The sequence below is a fragment of the Triticum dicoccoides genome, chromosome 1B (genome assembly GCF_002162155.2).
Source record: "Triticum dicoccoides isolate Atlit2015 ecotype Zavitan chromosome 1B, WEW_v2.0, whole genome shotgun sequence".
NCBI classification, from domain to species: Eukaryota; Viridiplantae; Streptophyta; class Magnoliopsida; order Poales; family Poaceae; genus Triticum; species Triticum dicoccoides.
This window is the reverse complement of record NC_041381.1, coordinates 212,514,515-212,528,754: the sequence shown is the minus strand read 5'-3', so window position 1 is coordinate 212,528,754 and position 14,240 is coordinate 212,514,515.

The window sequence follows — 14,240 nt, the reverse complement described above, 5'->3', positions numbered from 1 at the left end:
CTCACGAAAAAAAAACAGAAAATACATTTTTTTTCGTTTTCAAGAGGCACGGCCGTGCCTCTTGCGAAAGCACAACCGTGCCTATCGCAAAACAAAACCGTGACTCGCGAAAAAAAATGCTTTTTTTCAAAAAAAAATTATTTTTTTCGAAAAAAATTTTTTGGTCGAAAAGCTAGTGAAGACCGGTAGAAAACCAAAACGTAAAAAAAACAAAAAAAAAACCGTTTAAAAAGCCGAAAACGCATGCGAAAAAAAACAAAATCCGGAGGGAGCGCCCAGAGCGCGACACGTAGCAAATGGCTGAGAGCGCGCCAAGTGGTGCTGATCGTTGCGAGGCTTCCGAAGGAGTGCTCGTTAATTAGTTGCTCCCTGGAAGCAGCGGCGGAGCTACAAACAAAAGACTGGGCGGGCTGGGCTGAATTTGATGCTAAATCTTGGCTGCTGCCTTGTACTGTTGTGTATTCATGGGCTGGGCCTAGATGAATTTCTATATTTTTTTTCTCAAAATTTGGGCGGGCCATGGCCCATTCCGTCACAACGTAGGTGCACCGCGGGCGACACCCATCGGTCCCAACACCACCCCGTAGCGCTACAAGGCCGCCTCCCACACTCATCTCCTCTACTACACGCCGGTTGCCTATACGGGGAGGCCGAGGTGCTCTTCACTGACCGCGTCTCCCACCACGACCGCAAGGTGTTCGACACTTTTCTCGCGAGGTACCATGGACAGTGGGGACGAGTATTTTTTCAACAACTTCATTTGTTCATCGGATGACTCGTTGTTGGACGACGAGTAGCTTGTGGTTCCTAAATTGGTGGTCAATTGTTGGATTCCGGGCTCCGCTGACCCAAGAAAGGTTCGAACTCAGGGGCGTGTGCGAAGAACTAAACCTCTCAAGCTGATCGATCTGCTGCTCTCACGACCTAGCTCGATGAACACGACAGAGAAAGACACAACAGTTTACCCAGATTTGGGTCACCTTGCGGTGTAATACCCTACTCCTGCTTTGTGGTGGATTAGCCTCGCGAGGGGCTGAGGATGAACTAGTACAAGTGGAAGAACAGCCTCAGGAGGCTTGTTCTTGTGATAAGCTCTTGGTGGTTCGATGAGTTGATCACCTAATGAGTCGATCCCTCTCAATGGCTAGGCTATATTTATAGTGGTATTGGTCCTCTTTCTCTAAAACTTAGGCGGGAAGGGATCCCACAATGGCCAAATTTGAAAGGGGACAAGAAGTACATCTAATCCTAACGAAAGGTGGTCTTCACTTGCAAAGCCTCTGAGTGTGACATCGTGGTGGGCTCGGTGATGACATCCTTCCTGCCGTTCTGGCGGTCTTGGTCTTGTTGCACGCAAATGGCAACCTTTGGCTGATTCGTTGGGACTCCACATCTGCGCTTGCCTCCTTTGCACCAAAGAGGAAACCTACCGCTCTGCATCCGCTGGCGCGCCTGGCCTTGGTTGTCATGGCTGATGTCATTTTAGCCTCGTGAGGCTGGGTCTTGCATAGAAATCTCCGCTCCGCTCAGGAGGCCGCCTGAGGAGGCCGCTCCCTCGGGAGGTCTTGATGTCGCCCGCCTCGCGAGGCTTGGCCCCTTGCGAGGGTCTTGTCTTGCCGTAGTCTAAATTGGGCCATACCAGGCCGTCGATCAAGCCACGTCGTGGGCCGCAGGCAGGCAGGTCTGGGTACCCTGGTTCCCAGAACACCGACAGAAGCCCCCGGGCCCAAGGCGCGCTCGCACTTGTCTTCGAGACTTTTCCTGGCTCATGAGTGTTGTGAGGGCTGCCATGGACTTTGACTTTTCCTGACCGAGATGTCTGGCAAGCCACTCGTCACGGATGTTATGCTTAAAGGCCGCTAGGGCTTCGGCATCCGGACAGTCGACAATTTGGTTCTTTTTGGTTAGGAACCGTGTCCAAAATTTCCTGGCTGACTCTCTGGGCTGCTGGGTTATATGACTTAGATCATCAGCATCCGGTGGTCGCACATAAGTGCCCTGGAAGTTGTCAAGGAATGTGTCTGCCATGTTCTCCCAACTCCTGATGGAGTTTGCCGGCAAGCTATTCAGCCAATGCCGAGCCGGTCCCTTTAGTTTTAGTGGGAGGTACTTGATGGCGTGTAGATCATCTCCGCGGGACATGTGAATGTGGAGGAAAAAATCTTCTATCCATACCGCGGAGTCTGTGGTACTATCGTATGATTCAATGTTCATGGGTTTAAACCCTTCCGGGACTTCATGGTCCATTACTTCATCAGTGAAGCATAGGGGATGTGCAGCGCCTCTGTGCCGGGCTTCATTGTATTCGGCCCGGCCGGATTTGTTAGTGTATCCGGCGTGACAATCCTTGTCACGTGTTGGGGCGCGCCCCCGTGATCCGTAGATCGATCTTGACTGTCTTGCTTTGGCTTGCAATAATTCTCGCAGGTCCTTCGTGTAGCCCGGGGCATTGGTATTATCGTTTGGTTGGCGATGGGGTGCGGTCTGGACTTCGGGCTAGAATGCCGCTTTGTCTCGGCCACGGGGTGGCCGGTCAGCCGCATCATGCGCTGGTAGTGTGGGCTTTAACGCCTCCTCCTCGAGTTAAGGTAGCAACCTGCGCTTTGGGTAGATTTTGCTAAGGCACTCGAGTCCGTATTCCTCGGCAGCCAGGACCTCGGTCCATCTGCCCGTTAGCAGATCTTGATCAGCTTGAAGTTGTTGTTGCTTTTTCTTAAGGCTTTTTGCAATGGCTATAAGCCGGCGTTTGAAGCACTCCTACTCGATGGGATCCTTAGGCACAATGAATTCTTCGTCGCCAAGGCTCACTTCATCTTTGGAGAGAGGCATGTAATTATCCTCCTCTGATTCTCCATCTGTTGCCTCTTCTTTAGGGCCAACTTGCCCATCCTCTTGCTCGGCCTGCTCGAAGCCCGGCCGGGCAAGATTGTTTTCGTCTCCGGCACCGTCCGGATTGTTATCTCTTGTGCCGGTATCGCTATTTTTGCTATGGCGGGGCTTGGAGCGGCGCCTATGACGCCGGTGCCTAGATTGCTTCTCCACGGGGTTATCCTCCTTTGCCTCATTGCCATCGCTTTCTTTGGGGTGTCCACCATATATATATCGTAGATGAGGTGGATGTCCAGCGCCCTATAGGCGGCGGTTCCTATTCTTCTCCTGCGTCGTCGTTCATACCGTCGATGTCTTCGGAGTTGAAGTCAAGCACATCGGTTAAGTCATCGACAGTGGCTATTAAGTGGGTGGTAGGTGGGGAACGAATTTCTTCGTCGTCCGCTTCCCACTCGAGCCGGACATAGTTCGGCCAAGAATCTCCTGACAAGAAGAGAGACCTTAATGAGTTTAGCACGTCACCCAAGGGAGAGTGCTGAAAAATGTCTGCAGCGGTGAACTCCATGACAGGCGCCCAATCAGATTCGATAGGCACGGACGCACGCGGTTCGGATCCTGTAGCCGGAGACGAGTCCGAGGGTCCGATGACACCACCCTCATAGGAGGTGGGATCAGTGTTCGGCTCCAGCGCCGATGAGTGCGAGGCCTCCGTGGCGGGGTCCATCCACCCATCCTCGGAGGGCACGATCTGCTCCGGTTTGATTCCCGGTGCCGCAGCAGGCGCGATCTCCCGAATAGTGCCCGATGGCAGATCAAAGTCATGCCCGTCGTGACCGTACGACGTGCCTGACATGGGCTCGAATCCGTCGAAGATCAAGTCTCCGTGGATGTCGGCAGCATAATTCAAGCTTCCAAACCTAACCTGATGGCCAGGGGCGTAGCTATCGATCTGCTCCAGATGGCCAAGCGAGTTGGCCCACAGTACGATGCCGCCGAATACGAAGATCTGTCCGGGAAGGAAAACCTACCCCTGGACCGCATCGTTGAAGATGATTGAGGGAACCATCAAGCCTTACCGTGAGAACAAAGTGGAACTCTCAATGAAAGCACCAATGTCGGTGTCAAAACCGGTGGATCTCGGGTAGGGGGTCCCAAACTGTGCGTCTAAGGCTAATGGTAATAGGAGGCAGGAGACACGATGTTTTACCCAGGTTCGGGCCCTCTCGATGGAGGTAATACCCTACTTCCTGCTTGATTAATCTTGATGATATGAGTATTACAAGAATTGATCTACCATGAGATCGTAGAAGCTAAACCCTAGAAGCTAGCCTATGATTATGATTGTTGTTGTCCTACGGACTAAACCCTCTGGTTTATATAGACACCGGAGGGGGCTAGGGTTACACAGAGTCGGTTACAGAGAAGGAGATCTACATATCCGAATTGCCAAGCTTGCCTTCCACGCAAAGGAGAGTCCCATCCGGACACGGGACGAAATGTTCAATCTTGTATCTTCATAGTCCAACAGTTCGGCCAAAGTATATAGTCCGGGTGTCCGAGGACCCCTTAATCCAGGACTCCCTCAACGAGCGCGGAACGCCGCGGGCCCGAATCGCCTGTGGGCCGGGTTGACGCGTGGCGCTTGACAAGACGTGGGCGCCTCCGCTTCCCCATGCTGCCTGATATGTCTCCAACATATCTATAATTTTTGATTGTTCCATGCTATTATATTACCCTTTTTGGATGTTTCTGGGCTTTATTATACACATTTATATCATTTTTTGGGACTAACCTACTAACCGGAGGCCCAGCCCATATTGTTGTTTTATTGCCTGTTTCAGTATTTCGAGGAAAAGGAATATCAAACGGAGTCCAAACGGAATGAAACCTTCGGCAACGTGATTTTTTTGGAAGAATATCATCCTGGAGACTTGGAGTTCACGTCAGAAGATACTCGAGGAGCCCAGGAGATTGGGGGCGCGCCCCCTACAGGGTGCGCCCCCTGTCTCGTGGACCCCTCGAGCACCCCCCGACCGACTTCTTTCGCCTATATAACCCTACGTACCCTAAAACCATCGAATATCAAGATAGATCGGGAGTTCCGCCGCTGCAAGCCTCTGTAGCCACCAAAAACCTCTCGGGAGCCTGTTCCGGCACCCTGCCGGAGGGGGAATCCATCACCGGTGGCCATCTTCATCATCCCGGCGCTATCCATGACGAGGAGGAAGTAGTTCACCCTCGGGGCTAAGGGTATGTACCAGTAGCTATGTGTTTGATCTCTCTCTCTTGTGTTCTTGACATCACACAATCTTGATGTATCGCGAGCTTTGTTATTATAGTTGGATCTTATGATGTTTCTCCCCCTCTACTCTCTTGTGATGAATTGAGCTTCCCTCTTGAAGTTATCTTATCAGATTGAGTCTTTGATTTGAGAACACTTGATGTATGTCTTGCCGTGTTTATCTGTGGTGACAATCGGATATCACGTGCCACTCGATGTTTGTTTTGGTGACCAACTTGTGGGTTCCGCCCATGAACCTATGCATAGGGGTTGGCACACGTTTTCTTGACTCTCCGGTAGAAACTTTGGGGCACTCTTTGAAGTACTTTGTGTTGGTTGGATGGATTTGAGATTGTGTGATGCATATTGTATAATCATGCCCACAGATACTTGAGGTGACAATGGAGTATCTAGGTGACATTAGGGTTTTGGTTGATTTGTGTCTTAAGGTGTTATTCTAGTACAAACTCTTTTATAGGTTGATCCGAAAGAATAACTTTGAGGTGGTTTCGTAACCTACTATAATCTCTACGTTTGTTCTCCGCTATTAGTGGCTTTGGAGTGACTCTTTGTTGCATGTTGAGGGATTGTTATATGATCTCTATGTTATTATTGTTGAGAGAACTTGCACTAGTGAAAGTATGAACCCTATGCCTTGTTTCCTATCATTGCAATACAGTTTACGCTCACTTTTATCATTAGTTACCTTGCTGTTTTTATATTTTCAGATTACAAATACCTTTATCTACCATCCATATTGCACTTGTATCACCATCTCTTCGCCGAACTAGTGCACCTATACAATTTACCATTGTATTGGGTGTGTTGGGGACACAAGAGACTCTTTGCTACTTGGTTGCAGGGTTGTTTGAGAGAGACCATCTTCATCCTACACCTCCCACGGATTGATAAACCTTAGGTCATCCACTTGAGGGAAATTTGCTACTGTCCTACAAACCTGTGCACTTGCAGGCCCAACACTACCTCAGCAACCGTCTGATTTGACAACTGCCTGCTGTGAGTGCAGCCTTGCCATCATTGTTCGTCGCGCTCGCCCTCTGCTTCTTGATCATCTTCCTCCACTGCCCTGGCTCCAAAGTCGAAGAAGAAGAGCAGAGCTCACGTGCCCGAGGATCCATTACTGGAGCTGGAGCCTGCGCTGGATCGATCAATAGTGGTCAACCAGGAAGGGCTGGGCAAGTTCTGCTTGTCCCTTGCAGTTGATTCCGAGGAGTGGAAGGCGACGAAGGCCTGGCCTGCTTCCCACGGTTCGATCGAGATGGGGGCCACTAAAATTCCTCTTCATCTTCATGCCCTCTCCGCGGGTCGGATCCCTCCCTTCTCTGATTTCTTCAACGTTGTGCTCTCTCATTACCAGATCCATGCGCTGCATCTGGATCCCGCCTCCTTTGTCCTCCTTTCCGTCTTCGCCTTCTTGTGTGAGGCCCTCGTGGGCATAGCCTCCTTCGTGGCCTTGCTCCGCCACTTCTTCTTGCTTCATCTTATCGACGGCCGGTAGCACTCCGGGTGTGTGTCGTTCCAGGCAGTGGTGGTGACAGAAGGCTCCGATATCGACTTCACGCTCCGCACGGATACCACAGGGTTTCAGAAGCGGTGGGCGTATGTGGACGACACTGTGCTCAGCCCCCTGCTCCTTCTTCCACACGGGCCGGCGACCCCGAGCTCCGGTTGGGAGCACACGAGGTTGGTCGACCGTCGGCTTGGGCACGTCTGGTCTAGGCTGGCCAAGCTGCGGGAGGCGAGTGTAACAGCCTGGTTTTTGTCCCTTTTCTTTTTCTTTTGATTTATTTGATTTTTGCTCTGTTTTTCTTTTTGGAGTGGTTCTGTGGCCTTGCCACCTGGGAAATCATCCTCATTCCCCTCCCAAGTGGCTAATCATTCTCAAAACCTTGCCAAGATCATGTCACTTCACTCCTTGACCAAACCGTAAAATCTTTTTCTAGGGAATATTCCTTTTTCATTAAAGGAATAACCATATCCGCCCTAGGTTGTGAAGCACCCCATATTTTTGTCCATCCAAAAATCCCCAAATAATTCTCATAATTCCTTTGGGTCATATATAGCTCAAATATGCCCAAACATTTTCTTGGCCAGTTTAAAAATAATTCCCCAATATTCCTTTTTCTATTCTGTCCTGAATGGCACTTTGTGAAGGAAGTGTCATTTATATTTTTCCTAGTGGCTCCCAACCTTTTTGGGCATGTTTATATGTCCAAATAATTGCCTCATGCACATGTTCAAATTTATTTGCCTAGCCAATCTTTCTTAGTGAATTTTCAAAGTTTCTATTAGACAGAAGGCTTTGTGAAGGAAGTACTAGGTAGGAGTACCCAAATGAGTTGAACTTTTGCACACTCCTTAATGTGCTCATTTTAACCCCCTCCCCCTCTCGTCGTCTTCGCACTTGTGAGCATGTCCAGCAGCAAGCTCTCATCATCGCCGTTCACCTGGACCCCTCTCCCCCTCCATCTGCTTCCTCACCGACGCTCGCCACCGCGTGACCACGGGCGTACAGTGGCATTTTGGATCTGTTCGTTGCCGTCTTCTTCTTCCCCGTGCTCCCTGGCCTCCTCTGCCCCGTGGGCTCCTCTCTGTGTCTTGCTGTCGCCTTCCCCCGAGTCCTTGCGCGAGAACACACGTCCGCCGCGCCGGACACGTATCCACGGCGACGCCAGCTCGGCCTCTTTGCCCCGCGCCTATATAAAGGCCACCCCGATTGCTCCCGAGCTCACCAACCTCTCCCCCTCACTCCACTACTCCTCCCCTGCCCATTCATTCGACTCCATAACCTCTCATCGCCTCGGTTGGCCGCCATGGCCGCCGCCTCGGCTCGGCTAAATTAGCCCGAAGCCGAGCCTTCCCCTCCTCTTCTCCACCACCAGCGACCTCCATCACCACCTAGGAGCCACCCCAACACCTCATCCCCTCTTCCGGTGGCCTCTAGCCGCAAGCCCATCACCGACGAAGCCGCCATCCGCTGCAGCCGCGTCCTTGCTCGACACCGTCCTCCCTAGGGTGTGTAATGCTCCAGGCGGGTGTGGCTCATCTCCCTGAGCACGTCGATGTGCTGCACGGCTCGGGGGATGGCCGGAGTCGGCCAGGCGAGCGTCGGCGCCGGCGGCCTCTCTCTGGACCGCGGGCGAGCACAGGGAGAAGACGAAGGTGTTGACCCCTCCCTGCCAGCAGGCCGCGGGCCCCACTCGTCAGCCCCTTGGCGTTGACCCCGCCCGGTCCAGCTGGAAAAGTGACGGGCCCCGCAGCCCGTGGGACCCACACGTCAGCGACCCCAAGCCCCGGCCCTATCCACACTGACGTGGATAAGTGGAGACGTATTTGGGCATCTACGCTTTCATCCACCGAAAGCGTATTTCCTCAAATGCGCTTTCTGGTTTTCCAGCCGAGGGCCTGTTTGTGATGATTTCTTTATAGATAGGTCCCTGGCAGAGAAACTATCATATCTTTTTACCCATAGCTCCAAATCAGGTGAATCCAAAGCCCACTTCTTTGTTTCGTCGAGACTGTTTTGGTGGTCACACTTTTACCATGTGTTAACATTCTGAAAATGACCATGTTTCCCTTGCCCTTATTCAGCCCCCTCCGAGAGAGTATGATTTTCGGCGTTTCATTCCGCGAGCTTCTCGCACTTTCTCCCGGTGATTTCTTCCACCCCAGGCAAGCCACACCCTCCATTTACATCACTGTAATGCAGTGACATGGTTTAATATATTTTAGCTTGTTCAAAATATTGCTTTAGCTACATGACTTTGTGCATGGCATTTTCTCGGAGTATTATTTTGATCTTGATGTTGCCATGCTATTGTTTGGATTACTAGGAGTTATGTTTGCAGTTGATGAGTAATCATGTTGCCATTGGAGTATTAGTGGTTGATATTATGGTTTCATGATGATATCTGTTAGTATATTTTGGAGTCTAACTTTGGATGTCATGCTACCTTTGGATTATTAGTGGTTAGTATGATTATTTTCATGATGCTAGTTGATGTTCTGTTGCTTGGAGTATTATTTTAGGAGATGGTGTTTACATGTGGATCTTAGCTGGATAGCTTTATTCTTGTTATTGGAGTAGTAGGATTATTGTTTTCGGATTCATCTTGATAGTAGTGTTATGCTATCCTTGGAGTATTTTGGTATGATGATATTATGCTCAAATTATTTGTTGGATATTGCTATGACTTGGATTATAGTTTGACAGTTGATATCGGAGTATCAGTTATCACAATTCTATTTTTGGGGATAAATTCTGTCATTAAGTTGGTCAGGTGCCACCAAACCGGGCTTTCTCCAGTGCAACCACATTTGCCTTTATGGGAAGGCCCTAATGCGATGCTATTGCCATGTCTCTCGCCGGTGCCTCCAACGAGGGAAGGTTATGGGCGCGCGCTACCCTGATCAGGTAGGCGGATATAAGCCTTGTGTGCCTGTTGTTGTTGTTATGTGCACATGTCCCGTTTGGGACGGTTTATTGTTTTGGCCACGACGGCGGCCGTTGGTGCCTTTGGTAGAGACAGGTCCACCCAGGACTCGCCCAGTGGGGAGTGAGTCGGAGTGGCCGGGAGAGTGTCATGGCAGTAGATCAGTTTTGTCGGAACATTGTTGGTCCACCCAAATGGGAGTGCGAGGCCATGGGTTCCGTGGTGTGGGTAAAGTGCGCTACCTCTGCAAAGTGTGTTTGTTTAAACTATCGATAGCCGCGTCCTCGGTCATGGGCATGGGTTCATACTAGGTCACACCGTTCGATCAACACTCACGTGATAGAATGACTTATAGGTGATTTATATGTTGATATTTTGAGCAATACATATTGGCAGGATGTTGATGATGATGTTGGAGATCAAGTGTTTGTCATGGTAGTGATCGCCGGAAAGATCACCGTTTGAGACCAAGTGTTGGTCATGGTTGTGACCGCCGGAAAGATCACTGTTTGGTTACAAGGTAACCCGATCCAAGACCACGAGGTCGGTCCATTTGTGATTCATGAATGATCACCATTTGGTTTTGATCACGAGGTGATCGAGATGGTATATTGCTTGGCCGGTTAGCCAAGAGAGATATGGTTATGGAGATCAGAGATGGTGATTTATCAGTATTGTAGTAGTTTCATATCATGCTTAGTAGTTGCTGTTGTATCATGGTAGTTGTTCATTTAATTAACCTGCTTAATGCTATGTTGTTGTCTTGCCTTGATGTTTTTGGTTGTTGTGAGCTTGCAAGTACATTCAATGTACTGACCTAGCGTGTCATGCCAGATTGTAGGTGATGTCGTGATTGCTCGATTGCTTGTCGGGGTTTCTGTTCGTGCGAGCTAGATCGTGTCCCAGCCAGAGTCCCTGCAGATTGGAGTTCACCACCTTCGTCGTTGTTCCGCTGCTAGAAGATTTCCGCTGCTACGAGTTGTTCTGCTGCTAGCATAGAGCAAGTGTAGTATTGCAGGCATAGTGTCGCCATGCCGATGTGCTTCTTTGTAACATCAGACCCTTGTATTATTATTATTGTAATAAGAGCTGATTTGTTCTATGTCAAGCAGTACCGTATTCCAGAAGACTTCTCCTCGATCTTTGGGTTGGAATACGGTGCATTCCGGTTTCTCTGAGCCAGGGTGCCACAAGCTTGGTATTAGAGCAGGTCTGGTTGTAGGACGCCCTAGTCAGCACAAGTGGTAGAAACCGGTAGAAATCGGTAGTATAGAGTCTGGCTTGATGATTGCATTTGGTTGCTGCATTTGTTTGTTGCATAGCATGCATATAGAATTGTTATTTGTTACTAATGGTTTATCTGGTGAGTGTAGCTGGCATCGGTTCGGATCCACTACATCTCAGCCTTTGCATTTCTCTAGTTCCTTTCGGTGTTTGGTGTCATTTCTATCCCAGCAGAGTGATGCCAAGTGATCCCGACACTGTTTGCAAAAATGGTGCTCAGGCATCGCGCCGATGTCTTTCTTTTAGTTCCTTCTATCGTTTTGGTGATGGACATGTTTCTATCCCAAATCATTCTTTTATTTTGTCGTGGTTGCAACCCTTAATGATCTTAGTTATCAAGAAAGGGCAATGTCAGCAGCCTCAGTTTTTCCCTGCTATCATATTTCTTGGACGAGTACAGACCTTTTACCGTCCGCTTAATAATAATGTGATCGTGACCTTCGTGTCCCACTACATAGTTATCGAGTGCGTCCTCACCTCCAATCTAGTGCAGGTTGCTACCTGGCTAAGCTAGCACTTGGTGTAGCAATGTTTACACCAATTCTTCCACACATTTATTCGTCCTCGTGCACATCGTCACAGCATGCTAGATCGTAGGACAGGAGATCCCGCGAGATTTGTGTGCTTAAGTAGGCATGCATATTGTGTGACTAGCAGTAATATGTGACATTGATTGTGTGTGAATTGATTGTTGTTGTGTGCTTTTGCTTAGTTGAGTTTTCTTTTGCTTCTTTCTTTTTGGGCCCCGGTGTTACATTATTTTTCCCCTATAAAGGGTTGCTCATCAACCGACACCAGACTCAAAGAAGCAATAAGGATTTGAAATATTTGGAAGAAGCTCAGCTAGACATTATTGTCTACCCAGTCAACTGCATTATGGCATTAACATCTGCTCAGAATACCAATGGTGTATTGGATTGATTATCAGCATCGAGTCTACATCAGTGCAAAATCCTCACGGCAGTTATGATCCAGCCAACAGAAAGACCAGTATGGTACAAGGTCAACGGTATATTTTCAGACAGATGTATGGATCATATACAAAGTCTTGGCTCAGCAATGCATGATGCTTGAAATATGTTATCATCCGAAATAAAGTCATATTGTGATATGCTCAAGGAAGACAGTCAAACCATTTTTCTCATGCAAATAATCCGCCTCAGAATATTATGGGCGTGTGTATGGAATTCAGTCTGCATACCAGTATGAAGTTTTGGATATAAGAAACCCAATGTTCTTCCACACGCTATCGGAAGAAATTTATGATGCAAGGCTCCTCAATTTTTCCTCAACATGATATGTGAACAATTTCCGGCCCATGATACCCAGTCTGTCTCAGCAAGATACCTCGGTAAAAGCTTCTGACAGACGGAGCAGAATTTTTCTCAACAAGCAAACCCAAGGAGAAGCTTCTCCATCACAATAATCAGGCCAAGCTTAGTGTGTAAGCTATAGAGCCTTCTTCTGCACGATGCCTAGACATAAGATTTGAGCAGAAGTTAACAAGTCTTCCTCAGCAAGCTACTCGGATGTCTTCTCTCGTAAGCCACCCAGTCTGCATCAATACCACAATATTTTCCCATCCTCAGAGATTATATGAAGAGTTGCCAATGTATGGCAGTACCGCTCAAGAACCAGACTTGCAATAATTCTGTCAGAGGTAAAATTCAGTCAAAACATATGCCTACCGCAAGGATCGAGTGTTCGGTGGCATATCCTTTTTATATATGGTGAGCATGCATCCCCAGTCATATCAGTCACCCATATGAGATGCGAGAGTGATCAAGCAGATATACCTAAGAAAGGAGGGATTTAACAACCTCATGAGTCGGGCAAAGGAAAATAAGCAGAGACACATATCATGAATTACAAGGATTTTCATATTCGCTGACCTTCTTGACATGGTTAGTGTGGAATATCCAAGTCTCTTCTGTCAGATCCAAGATTCCGTTGCAACCTCAGTAGTCTAACCTCAGCGGCAGTATCAAAACATATCACAACCTATTACCACAGATCGGTATATCGACCACATGAGGAAAATCAAAAGCCGAACAATCAGCTCAGACCCGCTATACTCACCGACCGAATCAAGTACATGGTCAGTCTGTCCGAAAAAGCATTTGTCCATCAGCCCCTGTTGGGCCAATCTCAAGATGTAAATAATTGAGGTATGACACAGCTATAACTCCATACACCATTATATTGCTCATGACAGAAGGCAGTCAAATTGTTGGTACACATCTGTTGCTCGAGCCTAAGACATAAATCAAGATAAATCAATGCCACCTATGAGCAGTCAGATCCCGTCAGAAGATGGCCATGATAATTCTCAGCATTTATTGAACCCAGAAGGCTTGCATTTATTTGAAGCAAGCCCATGGCAGAAGTAAAAAGGTTTTCATAACCAAAGGAAAAATTTATACTCGGATCCATTGGATATCACCCCCGATATGAGAAAATTCATGTCAACAAAAATATTTGGTATGTGAGCAAAAATCCGTCAAATTTGTGGAAAGGTGAAGCAAACCACCCCAGAGCAAGGTAAGTTGATCATCTGAAATTCTTGTGGGAACAAAAAAATATAAAGGAAAAAGGATACCTGAGTTGGAAACGGTGTCCTCAAGTCATACTTGTTCCCTGTGCAACCAAATCTCGAGGACGAGATTTCTTTAAGGGGGGAAGGTTTGTAACAGCCTGATTTTTGGCTCTTTTCTTTGTCTTTTGATTTATTTGGTTTTTGCTCTATTTTTCTTTTTGGAGTGGTTCTGTGGCCTTGCCACCTGGGAAATCATCCTCATTCCCCTCCCAAGTGGATAATCATTCTCAAAACCTTACCAAGATCATGTCACTTCACTCCATGACCAAACCCTAAAATCTTTTTCTAGGGAATATTCCTTTTTATTTAAAGGAATAACCCTATCTGCCTTAGGTTGTGAAGCAACCTATATTTCTATCCATCCAAATATCCCCAAATAATTCTCATAATTCCTTTGGGTCATATATAGCTTAAATATGCCCAAACATTTCCTTGGCTAGTTCAAAAATGATTCCCCAATATTCCTTTTTCTATTCTGCCCTGAATGGCACTTTGTGAAGGAAGTGTCATTTATATTTTTCCTAGTGGCTCCCAACCTTTTTTGGGCATGTTTATATGTCCAAACAATTGCCTCATGCACAAGTTCAAATTTATTTGCCTAGCCAATCTTCCTCAGTGAATTTTCAAAGTTTCTGTCAGACAGAAGGCTTTGTGAAGGAAGTACTAGGTAGGAGTACCCAAATGAGTTAAACTTTTGCACACTCCTTAATGTGCTCATTTTAACCCCCCCCCCCCTCTCGTCATCTTCGCGCTTGTGAGCATGTCCAGCAGCAAGCTCTCATCGTCGCCGTTCCCC